The sequence below is a fragment of the Excalfactoria chinensis genome, chromosome 10 (genome assembly GCF_039878825.1).
Source record: "Excalfactoria chinensis isolate bCotChi1 chromosome 10, bCotChi1.hap2, whole genome shotgun sequence".
Classification (NCBI taxonomy): Eukaryota; Metazoa; Chordata; class Aves; order Galliformes; family Phasianidae; genus Excalfactoria; species Excalfactoria chinensis.
In genome coordinates, this window is record NC_092834.1 from 15,773,169 (window position 1) to 15,782,902 (window position 9,734).

The window sequence follows — 9,734 nt, forward strand, 5'->3', positions numbered from 1 at the left end:
CCACCCCTTGGAAATTAAAAACACCCAAAATCCAAACACCAGAATCAGAGAAGCAACGATCCAAAATCAACACAAACCTTGGCATGTACAACCTGAGGACAACACAGAAGCATAGAATCACCAGGATTAGAAAAGACCTCCAAGACCTTCCAGTCCAACCCCAATCCTTCAACCTTCCAGCAGTATTTCCCTACTAAACCATGTCCCTTACTACCACGTTAAGCGTTTCTTGAGCACCTCCAGGGACATGAGCTCAGCAGCACCCCAGGCAGCACATTCCAGTGCCTGGCCACTCGTTCAGAGATGTTTCCAAATAACCAATCTGAGCTCACTGAGTAGTTCACTTAGTCTATTTAAACATGGAAGGAAAGAACAAACAACACACCTCTCTCTGATTGTCTGCAATCAGTTACATGCCTACTTGCAGCTGTTTTTGTGATGTGAATTAAAGAATCAACTGAATGATCTTCCAGCTGAGAAAGGTTGGGAACTGAGCTTGGTACCTATTGCTCCTCAAAAATGAGATGAACAGCTTCCATTCATTTATTTTAGTAAAGGATTTCTGGTCTTCTGCGTGTTACAGTTGAACAACAAATGCACACTTGGATGGCATATATTGATAGGTTTGGGATAGAAAAAGCCAATTTTCTGTGGATATGACATGGAAGAGAAGAATATGTGCTCTGAAAGATGGATTCTGACCACCTAGCTGGGCTGCTGAATTGCAGTACGTCCAATGATGAACAGCACTTTCTGAAGTGTATGACCAGAAAGGAGACACGGTCTGCCAGTCCATAAGAGAGCAGAAAGTAGCAATGAGGAAGAGGAGAAAAGGCATCAAATGCAGTGTGAAATTTCTCTAGGCTGTCTACTTGATGACTGAGGCATTTTCTCCCAGGTTTCCTAGCTTCTTCACCAGCAAGGATTTGGTACAACTAATCCCCATGCCAAAACGCTGCACTAAGGGGCAGGGGCTGGCTGAGCTCCATGTGATCCTCCTCCTCCTCACCTCCCTGCCACCAGTATTCAGCTGATTACCAAACAGGTTTTTCTTGGTGTTATTTTTAATTCCCTCAAGCTGCCTGTTTCTTTCCTGCTCCAAACAGTAGGAGTTGTTTAGCTCCTGAAAGGTCTTAAGTAGCTGCTGAATGCTGTTGGCTGGCACACGGCTCCTGAAGGTGCCATCCCATCACAGGGCAAGGTGCAGCACAAGGCGGCACCCACCCACAGGCACTGCACCAGTGCAGCCAGGCCAGGCAGCAGGCTCTGAGATAGGCAGGCCAGCGGGCCCAGCCTTCCTGCACAGCCTGTATGAATGCCTGGTCATACATACCTACATGCCATCTCATGGATGAGGTGCATACTGGCTCACTTGCTCCCATCCTTATCCAGTTCCCTCACTTCCATGCATGTTTCAGAGTCACATTTCTGAACAGTATGTAAAGTCCAGCAGGAACTATTTCTTGTGCTACTTTTTTTCTGTTGATTCACAGAAACAGGCTGCTCGTTTCTGGAGGCTTCATCCACTCCCAGGTTTCCCTGCTTCATTTCAGAGAGAAATCTCAGAGGCAGCACTGATGGGATTCAGTGCCTTAAAATCACAGCGGCAGTTTCATTTTCAGAGCCAGTCCCCTTCTACCACATCTCACCAACAGCTGCAGCAGCGTGCAGATGGTCAGCATAGGCCAGCAGCTTCCATCTGAAGAGTACAGCTGTGCTGGAATGTCTGATCCGACGTAAACTGAACACAGGTAGGAGAGGATCTTAATTTTGTACAATGCCTGGTTTTAAGTGTTGCTATAAAGTATAATAAAAACTAAAGAACGTAAAGATCTCACAAGGAAAAGGATGAAAAAACAGGTGCTGTAAAATTACTTGAAATACTTCTAAAACAACACAAGGAACTCAGTAAAAAACAGAACTCCAGGAAAACAGGTTGAAGGGACTTTCAGTTTACTTTTTCATAAGGTGACATTTCCCTAGGAAATAAATGCCCGCTTTCAAGCAGCAGCTCCTGCAACATTCCAACACATCAAAATAGTATTGTAAAGTTTCCCTTCACCTGTATACCCCGTAGAAATGGTTCAGCATTCTCAAGCCCGCACCCTCAAGACATCAGTACCAGATGTTGTATGGTTTCTACTCGGACTAGAAGAGTCGAGATCTGCAGGCTGAAACTGCAGTTCTGATCAGTGACTGAAGAGAAGCTATCACAAATACAACAAAAACAGTCCCAAGATCCCAAACATGAGAACAAACCTGAAGTTGTACCAGCAGGTGACTGCTGGCATGAAACTCAACAGGAGTTGCAATCTCTGCCACCTACTGGAGAGCACTGAATACCATTGCCTTGGGGTACACACAGGACACAAGACTGTCCGTAAAGTAACAAGACAGTCATCAAAAGTTTCCCTTCCTTTAGTTCTCTGGATATTTTCCTTTTTTAAACAGCTTAGTAGCAGGAGAGGCAGGTTTTGACCTAGATTAGATACGCCTCTCATAACTTGTGTTGTCAACTATGGACAACAGAAGAGGAACAAAAAACAACTCGGGCAAAGAGCATGAGAGAATCTATGGCTTCCAGTTACAGCCAACTGGCTCAACAACGTGGGCAACACTCAAATTTATCTTTTCCTTTATTCCTTCCAAACAAAGTAGCTGACACTGCAATGTAATTTGTTCAGAAAATGTTGCCAGTCATTCGTTTTGCTTGTGCTCCTTATAAAAGCTTCCAGCATTAAACGGCTTCATTTTATTAAAGATGCACCATTTTTAAAACAGAGCCCTGTTCATATGGCACATAATCCATCGCAGGAATTATTAGAGTAGCACCTAGTGCAAAGCAGACAAATCAAAGACGACACAACAAAGTCATACTGGCTGAAGGTGCTCTTGTGTGAGCTGAGGTGGGATGCTGAGCTCAAAGTACATATTAAGGAATATTAGTCAGCTTGCAAAAATCTTACTTAGCTTATTCTCTATCTGCGATTCCACTGACTTCAATTCAGTTGTTCACAGCTACCAGAAGCAAAAACTACAGCTCTTGTACAGTGTGTGACAATTGTCTGCTGAGCAGCTGGAAATCAGAACTACTACAAGAGTCAAACACTTACAGCCCAAGGCCCATAGATATACTTGCTTGCTTTGAAATGCGTATTTGATCAAAATAAAGGATTAGATGAACACTTTGTGTAGGTAGGAAAAAAAAAAAAGCATCCAGAGGGGTGTGTGAGGTACTTGTAGCTAACTATAAAATACCACATTACTATAAGGACAGTAGATAAACAAGTAGCTCAGCTGGAATTGAATACACGATCTTGTTTTTTTCCCACAGCCACAGATGCCCACAGAAGGACGGATTCCAAGCAGGTAGAAGGAAAATAAAAGGACAGCTTTGATTTGGGAGAAGGGATGTTAGGATTCAGAGGATAGGGGACGTGCTCCAAAAATAAGTACAAACCTTCACGGTCACTAGTAAAGATAAACAGATGCCCAGTAAAACAAATACACCACCAAGGACACAATAGGATAGGTGTGCCAACGCTGAAAGAGAAAAATACAGCAAGAGGAAATACAGCAGCACCAGATGTGGATGCAATGGCCAACATTAGGAAAATGAATTGATAAAATCTTAAGATTTTTTTCATAAACATGCAACAGGGGTAAGTAAAAAAGGACACAATGTACTGCAAAATTTGAGAGGGTTCAATCAACACAGCTCAGCAGCAACAGCAAACCATTCTGTCATGCCACAGTACAGGAAGAGAAGGAAGCCCACCATGAAACACATGCTACCTCTGTAACAACAGGAAAATACTGACAGTTAAACACGGACTCCAAGGGAGAAGCAAATAGTTTCTACAAGATGGGAAGAACAGTCTGTCTTGCAGCACGTGATAGTGCAAAGGATGGAAAACATTCCTATTTCAGAGTGAGGTTGTGAGGCACACAATGCAGGTGATAGGGTCAAAGTTCAAAGCATGGAATAAATGGACATTAGTAAGTATTACTTCTCAGAAAGGGTGGTCAGGCACTGGAATGGACTGCCCAGGGAGGTGGTGGAGTCACCGACCCTGGGGGTGTTCAAGGAAAGACTGGATGTTGTGTTGAGGAACATGGTTTAGTGGGAGCCATTAGTAATAGGTGAACTATTGGACTGGATGATCTTTTAGGTCTTTTCCAACCTTGGTGATTCTATGATTCTAAAGTGTACCAACAAGTGCTCTAAGTATAAGCAGGGTGACGTGGCAATGACAGCAGGCATCTCACTGCTGTCACTGTAGGCTGCAGCTGAGGAGGAAATGCATGCAATGCACCCATAGCTACCTTCTGCAGAACAGCTGCCCTGAGGAACATACCCCAAGAACTGAAGGAATTCAAGCCATCACCCTTCACACAGCAGTTAAATAAAACCATGCAAATGTAATACTATTGCTCACGCGACACTGGAAGGATAACTTTAAATGCTCATGACTTCAAGAAAAAACAAAAAAGCACTTATCTTGGTTGCAGCTTAGAAAGGACACAGAAGTCACGACCCAACTAAGCCGAAGCAATTTGCATGCTTCACTGCAGGGCGTCCTCCTCACATCACAAGGAAGCTGACATACTGTGAAAATTAGGAACCAGCCCTGCAGGAAGGTGCTTCAGAAGTCACATTTGTTGCAGCAGTTTTGCAGGACGGCAACTCAGGAGACACGGATGGAAAATGCTCTCACCAACAGAGCACAGTTCCTTGCAGGCAGTGCGTGAATGCAAATCTTTTCCTCTTTATGAGCAAGAATTCAGGTGATAAATGTCGAGCGGTTTCTTGCTAATCCTTAGAGGGCATTTCACTCTGTTACAAAACGTGTCCGTGACTACAAGGTGCTCAGATGCCATGGTTACAGGCACAGCATGGGATGGTAAATAGCACGCTGTGATAGAGCTGCGCACTCCCCCGTACAGCAGCTCCCTGAGGCACCGGGAGACCAGGCAAGTCGCTGTTAACTTCTACCCACATTCGGCTGATCTTTAGCACTTGGGCAGATCACCGTTAACATTTTGTCAGTGTTGCTGCTCTGAAACAACTGCCCTTAAGATCACAGTCCTGTTTACAGTTTTACTGTCCAAAACTCCAAAGCAAACGTTGTGTCACTTCTCAGGTACTGGGAGATTAGCACATAATTGGGTGCAAACCACACACCTGGCATAACAAGAGTTTAAATAACCAACAGATTCAACCTGGCACGTGGCAGTCCCAGCAGTTACCAGAGAGAAACAGAGCTGAGGAGACAGCAGCACTTCTTCCCGTACTTGTAGGAACACGAAAAGGTGACAGAACCTTTCCTTTGACTGACAGCAGTTGTACGGCACTATTAAGTACAGGGTAAGTCTACTGTACCCCAACATCATACATCAAACGCACCGAGGCCAGGGAAGTAAGTTGGAAAGAACATGTCAGTATATTCTTAACTACTCTTGGTTAACAAATAAAATGTTTTAAGTTGATGCTGAATGAGCACTGACATAGATATAACAGGGGAAAGTGGCTCTTCATCTGATTCTAAGTGTTCCATGGGAACACTGAAAACCTGTTTTGCTCCATTTCAGAACGGTTTCCATTCCTTTGGAGATTTTTTACTCTATATCCTGAAGAATCAGAGCGTGTTTAAAAGATGTGGTGCCCACAGACCATGCAGAGCCTCAGTGCAACGTCACACTCGAGAAATAGGTAACTTAGCATTCATCATAAGAAAAAGCATGTGCACACACAGCATGAGACTAATTGCTGCTAATCTTATTTTATTCCTTCAGAGTGAGCAACATAAACACACTGATTCCCAAGCAGAAGAGAAGCTGGGAATATCAGAAGCTTCTTCTAACGTTAGGGACACTGCAAAACAAACTATTTGGAGAACTCAAAAACATTTGAAACGAAATCTTCTCGATCAGACAGGGCAAGAAAACCAGAACTCACCCATCAATGTTGGCTCTGAACCTCAGGAGCAACTCAGAGAAATGGCTTTTCCTAATATTGAGCATTACACAAAGACTAAAACCACTTTTTCTGGTCACATCCCTCCTGTTATACAAACAAGCCAGAAGTGCACAAAGCTTCGTCTTCTTTCAAGTGAAGATTATTCAAATGCATGCAAATGCACACACGGCATTGGAGGAATAGGAAGATTCTAATAACAAAACCTTGCCATAAACCTGAATGAGGCTATTGTCCTTACTCTGCTTGGAGGTCTGTAACAGACCAGCTTCCCATTGCCTTGGTTTTTATGTAGCCCTTGCTCTGTGATGATAAAACTCCATCAGGACAAAGAGGGAATACCCGTCTGGGAGCACTTGTTCTTATTTTGCACAAAGGCTTCGTATCAGGGAAAAAAAAAGGACCAAAGCAGATCTGCTGTCATTTGGGACACCATGGTCCTAAAAGGTATATGGAAATAGACACTGATATATGAGGCCAAAAGAAAGCCCAACCCTTCAACATTTTAAGTAAGTAATATTTACTAATCAGCCTCTTAACACTTTGCCTCTCCCCACTTCTGAAAAACAGAATGAAAATTGCCAACTACTGCCCTGCTTTATCCTTATTAAACTGAGATGTTAAAGGCCCAATAGGGAAAGCATCTGAGTACCTCTTATAATCCACTACCATCACATCATCTTTGTACAGGTATAACAAAAGGCATGACAAGTGTTGCCATATGAGGTATATTTACTCAAGCTGGTACCATCTGTGTTACTCGTGAGCAGTGGAGTGAAGCAGAATCAGACTGATACGCAGTCATTTAGGGGCCCATGTTCCCTCAGCTTTCCAAGAAAGCCTCGTTAAGCTCATTTTAGACTAAACGAGGAGACACCAGCAAGTGCCAATCACCTGTTTTGGAAGGTGCTTTTTTATCTCATACAACACACACAAGAAAGAAAATAAAAAGGGAAAACTTCTCACATGCTTTTGAGCACCACATCCAGGGTTTCAGATCATTCTAATCACAACACAGAAGCATTTACATAATTCCTCACTGCTCCGGGATGACCCTCAGAAGGATGACAAAAGACCACCACCCCCATCCTTCCAATTCTCCATGTACTTGTAGAAGGTCACAGCTACCAGACTAAGAGGAAAAGCACAGATTAAAAGATTACAGCTGACAACACTTTCCTAAGGGGACTTCAGACTGAAGTGCAGTGACCACGGCAACAGCTGTGCAGTGAATATCTCTGATTACTTTTACACTAACTCTTTATACCAGAAATCAGCAAGCAACAAAACTTCCTTCTCTCCCAGACATTCTCTCCTCTGCTCCAGCACAAAGACAAACCTCCCCCAGCACAGAGCTCTGTGGTTAAAGAGAACAGACCCTTGGTAGCAGTGTGGCACTGGGCTTGGACACACTTGCACAAGTACTCATTGGAAAAAGCTCTAACCCCATGGCTGGCTCCAGAGGTGATGCAGGTACCAGCTGAAGCAGGAAAAGAAACAGCAGAGAAGCACACGGCCTCCAGAGGGCAGCAGCTGGAGGGCAGGCCTGGCTCAACCTCGCTGCACGTGGCTGTGATGTCTTTGCATGCACGGAACTCTGATCCCCCTCCTGGAGGAGCAGGGGGTTTCTTCACACCCTGTTCTGAATAAAGCCGTATTTATCAACTATGGCAAAAGTCAAGGTGCTTGGAGCTCCACAAGGGTTACTATTCTTATCTCTAAACAATGCCAGAATACTTCAGACAAGAAAACTATTGTCTTAAATACATAAATAGGGCATAAACTCAAATCCTAAGTCATTTAATACAGCCTGCCCTGCTCACTGATCACCACGGTCCCACTTAAAATATAATTAAACTCCATAAAAATCAATGCTCTTTTGTGTGATACCTCCCTTTCAGCATGACACACGACACACGGAAAAGCTGCATTAATTTAGTCAGATAAAGACTATTACAACCACACATCCGCCTGCTCCACACCTTTCCAGGTGTTTCATATCCAAGAGCTTAGAATCAATCCCATTTCAAAAGCAGACTCGACTTGTTGCAAACACTGGAGATCTCACTTTTCCCTGCTGCAGGTTTCCAAGGTCTGTGAGGAGCTGAGGACAGGCTCAGTGCTACAACCCAAACTCCATCCTTACACTGCTGTCTGCCATTTGAATTGTATAACTGGGACTAAACTTAATGTAGCATTTCCCATCCTCTGTCAACTGAACGAGAGGCGTTAAGCTAAATATCTTAAATCTTAGAAAGACCTTCCCATGTTTGGAAACAATCAAACTAATGACATTCAGGTTCCAAATCAATACTTTACAGCACAGTTTGGGCAGATAGAGAGTAAGAATATTTTTTAAACCACCAGAATTACAGGCTCCTCCTCACCCCCATTTAATTATCATATTATCACAATTTATATATACACCATTACAGGATACCTCAATCAGTCATCTTTAACAAAACATCCAATGCAGTTTATGTAGCTTATTGCTGGGGGGGGAGGTTAGGAAGTATTTTTGGAACTACTGATGTGACACACTATTTCTTATCTAATTTTCTTGACTAGATGCTTCCCACCCCGTGACCAAGCACAGTTCCGTGTATGACAGGAAAATGTTACACCTCTGAGACTGATAGTCACACATTGTGACAAACTGCTATAAAAAACCAGCGCTCAGCGATAGCCTCATCACCAGCACTAACAGCAAACTAACCCAGCACTCACACCAAGAAACAACCCGAGCCACGGGCAGCTCTCCCACTCCTCCATCTCATCCTGGAGCCAGAGCTCGCTCTCCACCCCATCCTGTCTCCCCCAAGCCTTTCCTCCAACCACCCTTCTCCCAGCAAAGCTGCTCCCTCTCACAAGAGCCACAAAGCCTTACCTCTCTTTGAAGCCTCCATAGCTCTTTGTACCTCCAGCTCCTCACAGCTCTGCACGTGGACGTAGCCTCTGCTACCTAGCCTAGCTAGCTCATAGAGCACAGCTATCCCATGAGCACTTGTTCAGCCACCCCCAGCTGGCTCTAATCACCTCATCAGCCCCATGACCACCCCCCAGCTGGCTCTACTCACCTCCCCAGCCCCATGGCCACCCCCAGCTGGCTCTACTCACCTCATCAGCCCCATGGCCACCCCCAGCTGGCTCTACTCACCTCATCAGCCCCATGACCACCCCCCAGCTGGCTCTACTCACCTCCCCAGCCCCATGACCACCCCCAGCTGGCTCTACTCACCGCCCCACCAGGCTCAGCTCCTTGCTGCAGGTTATGGTGCTGCCTTGCACAAATTCTGAGGTTTATGTGAAGATGAGCATTGAAATGAAAAACACGGAGAACATCAGCCAAGTCACATCGATCACGTGGAAAGCTGAGATACAGAAAACAAAAAACCCTCTGCATTCTCAACCATCGAGCAGTGCTCTCCACAGAATGCTGTCAGAGATGTACTTGCTGCCACGTGCCCGCATTTAAGCAGCATTTCCAACCCACATACAGACTTGATGGGAGCAGTGTGTTTATGCAAACAGCTGTTGATGTGAGTCAGGCAGGGCCCCCTGCTGCTGAGGGGAGCAGGTGTGAGGGGCCCAGCCTGGCCAGGCCAATCCCCTCAGGGCCGTGTGCCCCACGGTCTCTCATTTGTAACCCAAAGATGCTGTGAAACATGGGGAACTCCGAAAAGGACCTCTGGCTCTGAGTTCATTTGGTTTTCCATAGCCCAGGGAATGCACTGATGCACCAAGACACGTTGTCATT

The 9,734-nt window shown here is 44.9% G+C and overlaps 1 protein-coding gene across 1 annotated transcript in view; it reads right to left on the reverse strand.

Annotated features, from left to right (window-relative positions):
- The window catches only part of HERC1 (HECT and RLD domain containing E3 ubiquitin protein ligase family member 1), a 107,763-nt gene extending 98,420 nt beyond the window's left edge, over nt 1-9,343 (reverse strand). The window contains exon 1 of the mRNA XM_072346006.1: nt 9,216-9,343. The gene's annotated coding sequence lies outside the window, so the exon portion shown is untranslated. The remainder of the gene's footprint in view (nt 1-9,215) is intronic.
- Nucleotides 9,344-9,734: the final 391 nt, after the last annotated feature.